A 14,103-nucleotide genomic window follows, 5' to 3' on the forward strand; every position below is an offset into this window, starting at 1 on the left:
TAAGTCCGCTTCTCCCTGTAAGTGCATGGGGTGTAAGTTCTCGTCCTCCTCAGCAGTCTGCCATCTCTTTGATTGGTCACATAATGCTGTTGAATATACCTTCTGCCATCTCTAGTCTGCAGCATGCGCGTAGTCATCAAGACAGGCTGAGAAATGATAGGCCCCATTACAATAACAATCACTATTATACCTATTGTTCACAAACAATAAATTTACCTACTAAAACACCTAAAATAAATTCAAATCGTCCACAGTATGATAAGATGTTTGTTTAGATGTTCAAATCACCTTAAAACAACATCAAAACTCCCCAGAAGTTGAAGCAACCTTTTACATGAACCGACCTCCGATTTACAAAATGGCGTCCATACCGCTGGGTTTAGTTCAGGTGAGAGCAACTTTCCCTCAGCAGGTTTTTTGGCGAGCGACATTTTCGGCCATATGTGGCCGAGTTGCGGAAAGTAATTCTCAGTAATATTATGGCCGCTCGTTTCGCCCATTCTAATCTTTATGGGAAAAAAAAGTCGGCTGGTGGTATTTATTAATTCTCGGCATTAACTACATGACGAACGTTACGCTGGCCGATAAGTGAGCGATACACAGGCATTAGTTTCCATTTTGTTGCTAAATGGGTGATATCTGCACGTTATACCTCATCTCAGTGTTAAAATAGACATTGATTAGGCGATATTGATGCAGAAAAAGTGGAAAGTCTGGGCCATAGACAGGCTAAGTGAGTGGGCAAAAATTTGGCAGATGTGGGAAAATGTGAGATTATCCACTTTGGCAGAAAAAATAGAAAAGCAGATTAAAATTTAAATGGAGAAAAATTGCAAAGTGCTTCAGTACAGAGGGACCTGGGGGTCCTTGTGCATGAAACACAAAAAGTTAGCATGCAGGTACAGCAAGTAATCAGGGAGACAAATGGAATGTTGGCCTGTATTGCAAGGGGGATGGAGTATAAAAGCAGAGAAGTCCTGCTACAACTGTACATAGTATTGATGAGGCCACACCTGGAGTACTGCGTACAGTTTTGGTCTCCATATTTAAGAAAGGATATACTTGCATTGGAGGCTGTTCAGAGAAGGTTCACTAGGTTGATTCTGGAGATAAGGGGGTTGACTTATGAAGATAGGTTGAGTAGGTAGGGTCTACACTCACTGGAGTTCAGAAGAATGAGAGGTGATCTTATCGAAATATGTAAGATAATGAGAGGGCTGGACAAGACGGACGCAGAGAAGATCTTTCCACTCATAGGGGAAACTAAAATGAGGGGACATAGTCTCAGAATAAGGGGCCACCCATTTAAAACTGAGATAAGGAGGAATTTCTTCTCTCAGAGGGTTGTAAATCTGTGGAATTCCCTGCCCCAGAGAGCTGTGGAAGCTGGGTCATTGAATATATTTAAGGCGGAGATGGAAAGAATTTTTGGTGATAAGGGAGTGAAGGGTTATGGGGAGCGGGCGGGGAAGTGGAGCTGAGTCCATGATCAGATCAGCCATGATCTTATTGAATGGCGGAGCAGGCTTGAGGGACCGTATGGCCGACTCCTGCTCCTATTTCTTGTGCTCTTGTGTTCTTGTGTATCACGGGCAGATGATTTGATCATGGACATGGATCACAATCTCTATGTAATTGCCATTTATTCTGGTTGGGGAGCTTTTCGGAGGATGTCATCAGTTTAAAATTGTCACTAATAGAATTTTACTTAGTCAGTTGATGGAGCATGAAATACATGCCGCAGAGAATGGTTGAGGAAGAAACCCTTGCATCTTTTAAGGGAAAAGTGTTTAAATCAGTGAATGATGCAGGGTTGTGGGGAGAGCAGGGCAGCAGGATTTTTGTTGGATAGTTCGAGAACATAAGAAATAGGAGCAGGAGTAGACCATACGGCCCCTCGAGCCTGCTCCGCCATTCAAAACGATCATGGCTGATCTGATCATGGACTCAGCTCCACTTCCCTGCCCTTCAACCCTTGACTCCCTCATCGTTCTGACAAAGAGCTGGCACTGATATGATGAAGTGAATGGCCTCCTTCTGATCTGTACACTTCTGTAGTTCCTGCGTACCCCGCAGTTGCCTTGCTCACCATTATCATCCTTATTTATTGGGCGGTCTGTGATTAAAAAAAATATACGATTCGCGGAATGAGGGTTATGGTAGCACAGTGCCCTCAATAAGATGGTGGTGAGCTGCCTTCTTGAAACAACGGAGTGGCTCGCTAGGCCATTTCAGAAGGCAGTTAAGAGTCAACCACATTGCTGTGGGTCTGGAGTCACATAGACCAGAACAAGTAAGGACTGCAGATTTCCTTCCCTCAAGGACATGAGCGAACCAGATGGGTTTTTACGACAATCCGCTAGATAGTCTCCATTACAGACACTGGCTTTTCAGCTCCAGATTTAACTGAATTTAAATTCTGCAGCTGCCATGGGGAATTTGATGTCTCTGGATCATTGGCCCAGGCCTCTGGATTACTCATCCAGTAACATAACCGTACCCCTTATGATGATCATTAGTGTATTGTTGCTTCATTATCTTGAGGTGTTCTAACATATACAAGTGTGTATAGAGCATTTCCTGGATGCACTTTACGTGAGGTTGAGTCGAGTAAGGGGGATGATGACTTGTTTCCTCCTCCCCCGCTGCTTCCTTTAAAACAATGTCTGTTTTTAAAGTTCTGGGTGAACAGCCTATGTTTGTGCAAGAAGTCCAATGTCTGCTGAGGTTACAGAACTTCCCTTTGGAACTATATTCTATTTGGTGAGACAGGGCTGATCGTAATATGGGGCAAAGAAAGTAGTCTGTAGTTGTAATGTATGAACCTGTGAGTATCAGGCTTGGTGTTGATTGCCGTTCGGATGAGCCGGGGGTCCCCAATGGAGTGCTCTCTACGTGGGAGTCCGCCCTCTATTTATTGGGTACTTGGCCTGGAGGGTGTTGCTCACGGGGCAGTCCCGTGCAATCGGTTTTTAAGTCGGTCCACGGACTCCCAGGCCACCTGCAATTTCTGCAGTCTGGAGGAGTCTGTGTTCCATATACATACTGAATGTGTGAGGTTGCAGCCCCTCTTCAATTATTTAAGGGGACTTATCCTCAAATTTTGACTGCACTTCAATCCCATGCTCCTGATCTTTGGGCACTCAGTGCAGAGGGGAGCGGGCAGGTCGGTGGGCCTCCTCGTAGGACTGCTCTTGGGCCTGGCCAATGTGGCCATTAACTGGTCCAGGCAGCAGGCGGTCGAGGGGGTCGTTCAGCCTGACTGCCTGCCTCTCTTCCGCGGTTACGTTTGCACCAGTGTGTCCCTGGAGTTGGAGCACGCGGTATCCACCGATACGTTCGCGACCTTCCACGAGAGTTGGGCACCGGAGGAACTGAAGTGCACAATTACCCCTGGCAAGCAGATTTTAATTTGATTTAAGTTTTCTTTAAAGTTTAAATAGTTAATTTTTTGGTTCTACTGCCCTTGCCAAAAGAGGGCATTTGATTTTATTTCTAACAAAAATAGTTGTGGAGCTGTTGAGTTGGGAGTGACTTAGCCAGTCACGTGATGTTCACAAGACTCAATAAAACCCCAGCCAGTTGGGTTCAGGGGATCCACGATGAGACAGGTGGTTGTGAGCCTTCTGGATGAACTGGTGATGTGTGGTGTGATTGTTAAACCTTTGCTAATAAAGCAATTACTTCTTAATACAGGTTGAGCGTCCAAAATACGGAGTTCTGGAATCCGGACCGATTGACGACAGGTTCGTCCGGAATCCGTAAAATGTTCCGGAATCCGGACCTGCTGACCCTGCCGACCTCGGGCCTCACCTTGCTGCCGCTGCCCTTATCTCGGGCCCTCCTCACTGGCCCCGCCCCAACACCTCCTCTGCGACGGGGCCCGCCCGAACATCACCACGGCAACTGGGCCCCACCCGACGACCTCCTAGATTTGGCCGGCGACCCGAACAGCTCCTCAGAGACCAACCTCCGCCTCCTTTCTGACATTCCAAAATCCGGAAATACCCGAACCTGGGCTCAGGTGTTTCTGGATTCATGATGTCAGAAAGACGATCCAAAGTCTGGAATGCGGAACGGCCTCGGTCCCGAGGGTTCCGGATTTGGGATGCTGCACCTGTAGCAATGTGTTGCTATGAATTCTTAAGCAAAGACCCATGAAACAAATATATTACAGTAGTCTTGGTGTTAATCAGAAGGATGTTACACTAAATAGCACAGAGCACAGTTCGGTCAGACCTGAGAATACTGGAGATAGACCGTGAGAGACAACAGGCAGCATAGGCCGGGTGAGCTGGATCTTGTGAGAGGAATACTGCGAGCACAATTTCTGAGCGGGAGGAAGAGTGGGGAAACCAGAATCTCTAACAGTGGAGCAGAAAAGTGGGACAAAGAAACTAGAAACCCCAGGGAAATCTTCAACAAAATACTGGAAATGTCCAGTCGGTCAGGCAGCATCTGTACAGAAAGGAAAATATGAACCTTTCTGGCATATTCCGTCCTCAGGATCAGGAGATGTTGCAGATGCTGACATTTTCCTTACTTTACAAATGCCGAGTGTCTCCAGATGGACCGAGAGCTGCAGGGAAAGGTCAGGAGAGGTCACGGTCAGCAATAGGTGAGCAGAGTAGCGGGCGGTTAGAGGGCAAATTAAAGGACAATAAGTAACAGAAAATAAATTTGAAGAGTAGACTAAATAAAAAAGAATGCTTATCTGCTAAACAGGGAAAAAATATGACAGGTGGAATTTGGAGATTCAATCTACAGCACCATTACTGGTGGGAGGACTACACGGCAGGCACCATATCGGCCTGGAACTCCCGGCTTCCCGAGTCCGTACGGAATGTGCACGGACCCGGGAAAGTATTGCAAAAGCCGGTTTTCTGCGCACAATATGCATGCGCTGAACACCGGCTTTTCCAATCTGTCAGGCTCCAGTTTGACAGATTTAACGTGTCTCGGGAACGAGGACATTTGCAAGGACAAGTTGCGGGATTTATCCATATCTTGCCCAGCAAATGTCCTCAAAACTCTTGCGCTTGATAAAAGCCTACTTTTAGAGATGTAAGAGTTTTAAAACATACAAAAATATAATGAAATTAAATTTAAAAAACACATTTTATTGTTTAAAAATCCTGCCCACTAAGGTAAGTTTATTTTTAGCCCTTATTACAAAACTTTTTAAAAAATCGGAAAAGTATATATTTTTTCAAAAGCATTTATTAACTTTCATTTCAATTAATTTTAATTATGTGAGGTGTATTTTTTATTTTTTATTATGGTGTTTAATGTGTTTGGGGTTTCTTTCCCCTCATTAACAGCAATGAGAACTGGTAGATACGGAGTTCCCATTGCTGTGAATGGGAACCTGTGGAATACTGTACCTGATTGGCTGAGCAGTCACACGTGACTGCACTTTCTGTGCGGGAACCTGGAGCGCACTCCGCAGCGCGGGAAGAGAAGGCCACCCCAGCGGAATCCCACTCTCCTCCCGGACCACCAGGTTCTTTCGTAAAAATGTTTCAGGTCAGAGGCAATTGCCCACGGGAAGCCTCCGACTGCAATTTCTGGGCCATCGTCATCTAAAACAAATGGAAGCAGATGTTAGGAGCACATCTTATGTGGCATGCTTAATGTAGTAAAATATTCAAGGCATGTTACAGGAGCGTTATCAGACATAATTTGTCACTGAGACACATAAAGAGATATCAGGACAGGTGAGCAAAAGCTTGGTCAAATAGATAGGATTTAAGGAGCGTCTTAAAGGAGGAGAGTGAGAGAGAGAGGTGGAGAGCACAGGGGTGATGTGTGAATGTTTTGGATCAGCTCACGTTTATGGTGGGTGGAAGATGGGAGGTTGTCCAAGAAGGCATTAGAATCAGAGTTCCCGCGAAGGTGCCCGCACGTCCACGCAGTGGTCTAAGCACTCCCACACAGGCCGTTTTTACACTGTAGATACTGCGCATGCACAGAAATATAAATGGGCCACGCATTGGGGATGGCAGGCCACGCAGGACAAAGTGCAGCCTACAGGGGGCATTGATTGGAATAGTGAAGTCGGCATTCTCTCTCAGGCCAACATCCCCAGCATCGAGACACTGACCACGCTCAATCAGCTCCGATGGACGACCACATTGTCCGCATACCTGATACTAGACTCCTGAAACAAACACTCTACTCCAAGCTATGTCAGGGCAGGCGAGCTCCAGGAGGGCAGAGAAAAAGCTTCAAGGACACCCTCAAAGCCTCCTGGAAAAAATGCAACATTCCTACCGACTCTTGGGAATCCCTGGCCCAAGGCCACTCAAAGTGGAGGAGAAGCATCCGAAAAGGCGTCGAACACCTCGAGTTTCTTCGCCGGTGTCATGTAACTCACACTACTGTACATAACTGTATCTTACCATGCTATACATGACTGTAACTAGAGATGACCTGTAACCACAAGCTTACCTTACCACCAGGGGTGCACTTGCAGGAGACACTGGATACCTGTCCCAGACAGGTATATAAGGACAGGTCTCAGGCAAGTGTGGCATTCGAGAGCTGTGTAATAAAGATGCAGGTCCTGAGTGACCTTGACTTCAGCATGCGCCTCGTGTGATTCTGTACTGCAGGGACAGGACTTTACAGTGGGGATGAGTTACGGGATTACAGAATCCACAGAATGGCGACCAACGGTTCAGATGAAACATACAATGCTGGAGATAATTGGAAGGACTTTATAGAAAGGCTCCAGCAAAGCTTTGTAACCAAAGACTGGTTAGGCGACGATAAGGCAGACAAGAGAAGAGCCCATCTCTTGACCAGCTGTGGCTCGAAAACATACACTTTAATGAAGGACCTGCTGGCACCCGAGAAATCAGCAAGCAAGTTGTTTGAAGAGTTGAGCACACTGGTAAGAAACCACCTGAAGCCAGCGAGCAGCCTACACATGGCCAGACACAGGTTCTACAACCACAGATGCTGTGTGGGCCAGAGCATACCCGACTTTGTGGCGGAACTTCGGAGGTTGGCTAGCTTATGTGAGTTCTCCGATGAACTAAGGAGAGAAGTACTGAGAGACTTTTTTATTGAAGGAATTGGCAACTCAGGCAAATTCCGAAAGCTCATAGAGACCAAGAACTTGACCCGAGAGGCAGCAGTACTGGTTGCACAGACATTCTTGGCAGGAGAAGAAGAAACGAGGTTGATCTACACTGCGGGTACGACAACTAATGGAACATCGGAACAAGGGGTTCACAGCATGATACAAGCCGCTACCCTCACACACAGACAAAGGCAGGAGAACAGGCCCTTAACAGCAGGCAGTGGTGCCAGAAGCCATCAAGGGTCACATGAACGGCCGTTCACACCTCATCAACCCACAATGCGAGCAATCAACTACAAACTAAGAGAAGCTCAAGAGAGATCAGCCAGACGCAGCTCATCCTTTGGAAACAATGGAAGCAGTCTGTGCTGGAGATGTGGGGGAAGGCACTCATCAAGGGGGTGTCGATTTCAGCATGCTGTTTGCAGAAGCTGCGACTATTTAGGGCATCTGGCCCACATGTGCAAAAAAACGGCAGCTCGGCTGGTATACGAATTGGAAGGGTTGAATTGGACCAGAAGACGGTGGGGACAGTACCCGGGACAATGAGTTACAGCGGGTCAACACGATCAATGGCCACTGCTCCTACAACAAGACACCTCCAATAATGATGAGGGTCCTACTCAACGGGATACCCGTCAACATGGAGCTGGATACGGGATCGAGTCAATCTCTCATAAGCGCTCAACAATTTGAACAGCTGTGGCTGCACAAAAGAGACAGACCAAAACTCACAAGGGTCGATACCAAACTAAGGACCTACACCAAAGAAATCGTCCCAGTACTTGGCAGCGCCATGCTCTCAGTCACACACAAAGGGACAGTGAACCGACTTCCCCTCTGGATTGTCCCCGGAGATCTCCCAGCATTGCTGGGGAGAAGCTGGCTGGAAAACTAAACTGGAAATGGGATGATGTTCACGCCATGACATCAGAGGAACGGACCTCCTGCTCAAAAGTTCTAAGTCGATTTGAACATCTCTTTCAGCCAGGTGTGGGCACCTTCAAAGGGGCTAAAGTCAAAATCTACATCACACAGGATGCTGGACCGGTCTATCACAAGGCTAGAGCTGTGCCCTATATGATGAGGGAAAAGATTGAACATGAACTGGACAGGCTTCTGCGGGAAAGCATTATCTCACCCGTAGAATTTAGCGACTGGGCAAGTCCCATCGTCCCAGTCATGAAGCCTGATGGATCCGTACGAATCTGTGGGGATTACAAATCTACCATAAACAGAGTCTCCCTACAGGACCAATACCCGCTGCCCAGAGCGGAGGACCTATGCCACAATGGCTGGAGGAAAACTTTTCTCGAAACTAGATCTCACATCTGCATATATGATGCAAGAATTGACCGACGAGTCCAAGCTATTCACCACCATCAACACACATCGAGGCTTTTTCATGTACAATCGATGCCCATTCGGCATCAGGTCGGCAGTAGCTATATTCCAGCCTAACATGGAGAGTCTGCTCAAGTCCATCCCGGGCACGATTGTATTTCAAGACGACATACTTATCACGGGCAGGGACACCGACTCCCATCTCCGCAATTTGGAGGAAGTACTAAAGCGGTTGGATCGGGTAGGCCTAAGAGTTAAGAAATCCAACTGCCTGAGGTTGAATTTTTGGGCAGAAGGATAGCCGCTGATGGAATCCACCCAACAGAGTCCAAAACCGAAGCAATTCGTCTGGCACCCAGGTCCCGGAATGTCTCAGAACTGCGTGTCTTTCTCGGGATACTCAATTATTTTGGGAACTTTATGCAGAACATAAGCACGCTGCTGGAGCCTCTCCACGTGCAACTCAGAAAGGGGTGCGATTGGCTTGGAGGGGACACCCAGGAACGCACCTTCAATAAGGCATACAACCTTCTGTGTTCCAACAGTGTTTTGGCTTTCTTTGGTCCAGGTAAAAAGCTGTTCTTACATGTGATGCATCAGCGTACGGGGTCGGGTGCGTTTTACAACATGTCAATAGTGCAGGTATATTACAGCCCATAGCTTATGCCTCCAGGTAACTTTCGCAGGCGGAGCGCGGTTACGGAATGGTGGAAAAGGAGGCGTTCGCATGCTTGCATGGTGTCAAAAAGATGCACCAATACCTTTCCGGGGCCAAGTTCGCATTAGAAACTGACCACAAGCCCCTCACGTCCCTACTATCCGAGAGCAAGGCTATAAACACCAACGCCTCGGCGCGCATTCAACGGTGGGCACTCATGCTGGTGTCTTACAATTACATCATAAGGGACAGACCAGGCACAAACAACTGTGCCGACGCGCTTAGCAGGCTACCCCTGGCGACCACGGAAGGGTCTGACGAACAGGACTGTGAGATAGTCATGACAATCAATGCTTTTGAGTCCACAGGTTCGCACATGACGGCTCGCCAAATCAGAGTCTGGACGACCAGCGACCCCACGTTATTCCGAGTAAAAAGATGTGTCTTAACTGGTGACTTGGCAGAGGCTCGCGATGCTTGCCCCGAGGAGATCAAACCTTTCCATAGGCGCATGCATGAGCTGTCACTACAAGTAGACTGCCTGATGTGGGGCAGCCGAGTAGTTATGCCTCTGCGAGGCAGAGAGGCATTTGTCCGGGAGCTCCACCGCGAGCACCCGGGGATCATTCTCATGAAGGCCATAGCCAGATCCCACGTCTGGTGGCCTGGCATTGACGTGGACTTGGAGCTCTGCGTCCGACGGTACACCATTTGTGCCCAACTCAGTAATGCCCCCAGGGAGGCCCTCCTGAGCCCCTGGCCCACCAAATCGTGGTCGCGGGTGCATGTAGACTATGCAGGCCCATTCATGGGCAAAATGTTCCTCGTAGTTGTGGATGCATTTTCAAAGTGGATTAAATGCACCATTTTAAATCCAAGCACCACTTCCACCACTGTGGAGAGCCTTGGAACCATATTCACAACGCACAGCATTCCTGACATATTGGTCAGTGATAATGGTCCGTGCTTCACCAGCGCAGAATTTCAAGATTTTATAGTTGATCACGGCATAAATCACGTTAAGACGGCACCATTCAAGCCGGCCTCCAATGGTCAGGCGGAGCGAGCAGAGCAGATCATTAAACAAGGCATGCTCAAAATCCAAGGTCCCACGCTGCAGGGCCGCCTGTCGCGACTGCTGCTGACATACAGATCTCATCCACATTCATTGACTGGAGTTCCCCCCGCGCAACTATTGATGAAACGGACTTTACAGAGAAGGCTCTCATTAATTCTCCCAGACATGCATGAAATCGTTGAGGCAAAGCACCTTAAGCTAACTGAGTACCATGACCGAATTTCGAGGGGGGAGGTGGAATGAGATAGGGGACAAAGTGTTCATGCTAAACTATGGCAGGGGTCCCAAATGGCTTGCAGGGACAGTAACAGGTAAGGAAGGAAACAGGCTACTGGTGGTACAAATGGACAATGGCCAAACCTGCCGGAGACTTGTAGACCAAGTCAAAAGTAGATTTACCAACAACACTGCTGAACCAGAGACAGACTACAATGTGGAATTCACACCACACCTGTGGACAGAGGGAACAACCTGAAGAAAGGGAAATCCCAACAGACAGCCCAGGCGAGACACCAACAATCATACTGAACGAAACAGACAGTCCAGGCGAGATACCAGCAATCACACCGAAAGAAAAACAGGCACCAAGGCAAGCAACTGAACCACAACTAAGACGCTCCACGCGAGAGCGTAGACCACCTGAGAGACTAAACCTATAAAGACAATAAGACCTTGGGGGAGGGTGATGTCATGTATCTCACACTACTGTATATAACTGTATCTTACCATGCTATACATGACTGTAACTAGAGATGACCTGTAACCACAAGCTTACCTTACCACCAGGGGTGCACTTGCAGGAGACACTGGATACCTGTCCCAGATAGGTATATTAGGACAGGTCTCAGGCAAGTGTGGCATTCGAGAGCTGTGTAATAAAGGTGCAGGTCCTGAGTGACCTTGACTTCAGTATGTGCCTCGTGTGAGTCTGTACTGCAGGGAGAGGACTTTACAGCCGGGAGCACGGGGAAGCCTAGTACAAACAGCGGAAGAAGGTTCGGCAAATCAAGCTCCCAACACACCCGTCCCTTCAACCACCATCTGCCCCGCCCCCCCCCCTACCCCTGCTGTGACAGAGACTGTAGATCCCGCATTTGTCTCATCAGTCACCTTAGGACTCATTTCAGCGTGAAAGCAAAGTCATCCTCGAATCCGGGGGATGGCCTGAGAGAAAGAAGTCCAGAGGTACATTTTCCCCATTTTTTGTTTCTTTTTCAGCTCTCCAGCATCTGGAATACTTTACTCAGTGGAGAAATATGAACATAATGCATCTTTTATGCTGCATGCTGTTTGTTTCAAACACTGACAATCTTTACAGAGATGAATAGTGCCCATCTTCACATGACGCGGAGCACCTCATTAAGGTGGTTCATAAAATGCATCTTTTTTGGATGCTTTGCAATTTTACTGGGAATAAACAAAATAACATAATGAAAGGGCTGAAGCAGAAGAAAACAAATATAGAAGTTGTGAGTGGAAATATTTTCTGCCGATCATTCTCCTCACATCGAGCTTGGTGTTGTTATTGTATTTCTTCAGGCCTTGATAGTAGCAGAGAGCCACGTCTACCTGAGCACTTACTTTGATGTGAAAAGGATGAATTTGCCCTCCTATTGTACCACATGCAACAGTAAAATGGATTTTCGATTACACTCCTGTTTGGTCTGAGGGAGAAATACATTGTTTCGAAAAACATGAACCGAAAATAAAAGATTTTTTAAAACTCACAGCATTGTAAGAGATGACCATTGAACCTACAGACTCACGGATCAGGGTTGCACAGGTCGAGAGGCAACTGGACACAGCAACATCTGGGAGGTAGAACGTTTTCTGGAGCAGATATTACGGAGGGTAGTCACCCCACAGGTTGCTCAGAGTAGGGAAGCTGGTAAGGGAGAGCGGGTGACCATGAGCAGACAGGGCAGGAAGCGACAGGTGAAGGTAGAAAGAGAACCAGCTGTGGAGCTGGATTTCTCGAATTGGTCCACCTGTCTCCGTAATAATGTTGTGGACAGAAAGAGTGTCACAAAGGAGGGTAACTGTGAGAGATTGTGTAGAATGGGCCATTCAATAAGATCATGGCTGATCATCGACCTCAACTCCACTCTCCCGCCCAATCTCCATATCCCTTCATTCCCTTAGACTCCAAAAATCTATCGATCTCAGCCTTGAATATACTCAACGATTCATCATCCATAGCCCTTTCAGGTAGAGAATCCCAAAGATTCACAACCATCTGAGTGAAGAAATTCCTCCTCATCTCAATCTTAAATGGCCGACCCCTTATCCTGAGACTATGCCCCATATTTTTCGACTCTCCAGCCCGGGGAAACAACCTCCCAGCATCTACCCTGTCAATCCCGTTCAGAATCTTATATATTTCAATGAGATCACCTCTCATTCTTCAAAACTCCAGAGAGTAGAGGCCCATTCTACTCAATTGATACTTGCTAGTTTTTGCAGTGACTCAGATAATCTAATTTTAACAAATTCTTTTCAGCAAATAGCAAGTTCATGGCCATGCCCATCGATGGTTCCATTCTGTTGCTCACAATTTTACTGGAATTGAAACAATTTGCTTGTGCCCTGATACACAGTGGGGCTGAAATTGGGGTCGCAGGCTTCCCGCGGGCAATTGCCTCCGACCTGAAACATTTCTATGAAAGTACCTGGTGGTCCGGGAGGAGCGTGGGATTCCGGTGGGGAGGCCTTCTCTTCCCACGCTGCGGAGCACGCTCCAGTCCTCCACTTTCCCATGGAGATGGTGCAGTCACATGTGATTGCTCAGCCAATCAGGTACAGTATTCCACAGCTTTCTCATTAATAGCAATGGGAACTCCGTATCTACCAGTTCTCATTGTTGTTAATGGGAAAAAGCATATAAACACACTAAACACATATAATAAAAAATAAAAAACACACCGCACATAATTAAAATTAAAGTTAATAAAAATCTTAGAGAAAACAAAATGTCCAAGTTTTTAAAATGTTTTTAAAATTATGGTTAAAAATAAATGTAATGTAGTGGGCAGGGCTTTTAACCATAAAATGTGCTTTTTTAATTGAATTTTTAAATATTTTTGTATGTTTTTAAACTCTTACGCCTGTAACAGTCGGCTATACACCGGCTTTTATCAGGCACAAGAGTTTTGAGGACATTTGCTGGGCAAGATATGGGTAAATCCCGCAATCTTGCCCATGCAAATGTCCTCGCTCCCGAGATATGGAAGATCTGTCGAGCTCCAGCTTGACAGATCGGAAAAGCCGGTTAACAACGCATGCGCATTGTGCGCTGAAAACCGGCTTTTGCGATGTCTTCCCAGATCCATACACACTCCGTTCAGACCTGGGGAGGCCGGGATTTCCACACCTATGTGTTTCTTTGAGGTTAACACAATGTAGACTCAATCGGAGGTCCTTGCTGGTAGATTTTTACTTTCGATTTTGCTATCGGTTTATTTTCTCTATTTCGTTTCCCTCCTTACCAGCCAGTAATGCTTTAAATCTCCTAAAGTAGCCATTTAATTATCAAGTCTTTTTGCAAATGTAGCATAGACTTGTTGTTCTTGAACTCTTTATAAATTCAGCTCAGTGCAAATAAAATCATAGAAACATAGAAACATAGAAAATAGGTGCAGGAGTAGGCCATTCAGCCCTTTGAGCCTGCACCACCATTCAATAAGATCATGGTTGATCATTCACCTCAGCATCCCTTTCCTGCTTTCTCTCCATACCCTTTGATCCCTTTAGCCTTAAGGGCCATATCTAACTCCCTCTTGAATATATCCAATGAACTGACATCAACAACTCTCTGCGATAGGGAATTCCACAGGTTAACAACTCTCCGAGTGAAGAAATTTCTCCTCATCTCAGTCCTAAATGGCAATATCCCTTATTCTTCGACTATGTTCCCTGGTTCTGGACTTCTTCAACATC

Source organism: Pristiophorus japonicus, chromosome 18 (assembly GCF_044704955.1).
Source record: "Pristiophorus japonicus isolate sPriJap1 chromosome 18, sPriJap1.hap1, whole genome shotgun sequence".
Lineage (NCBI taxonomy): Eukaryota > Metazoa > Chordata > Chondrichthyes > Pristiophoridae > Pristiophorus > Pristiophorus japonicus.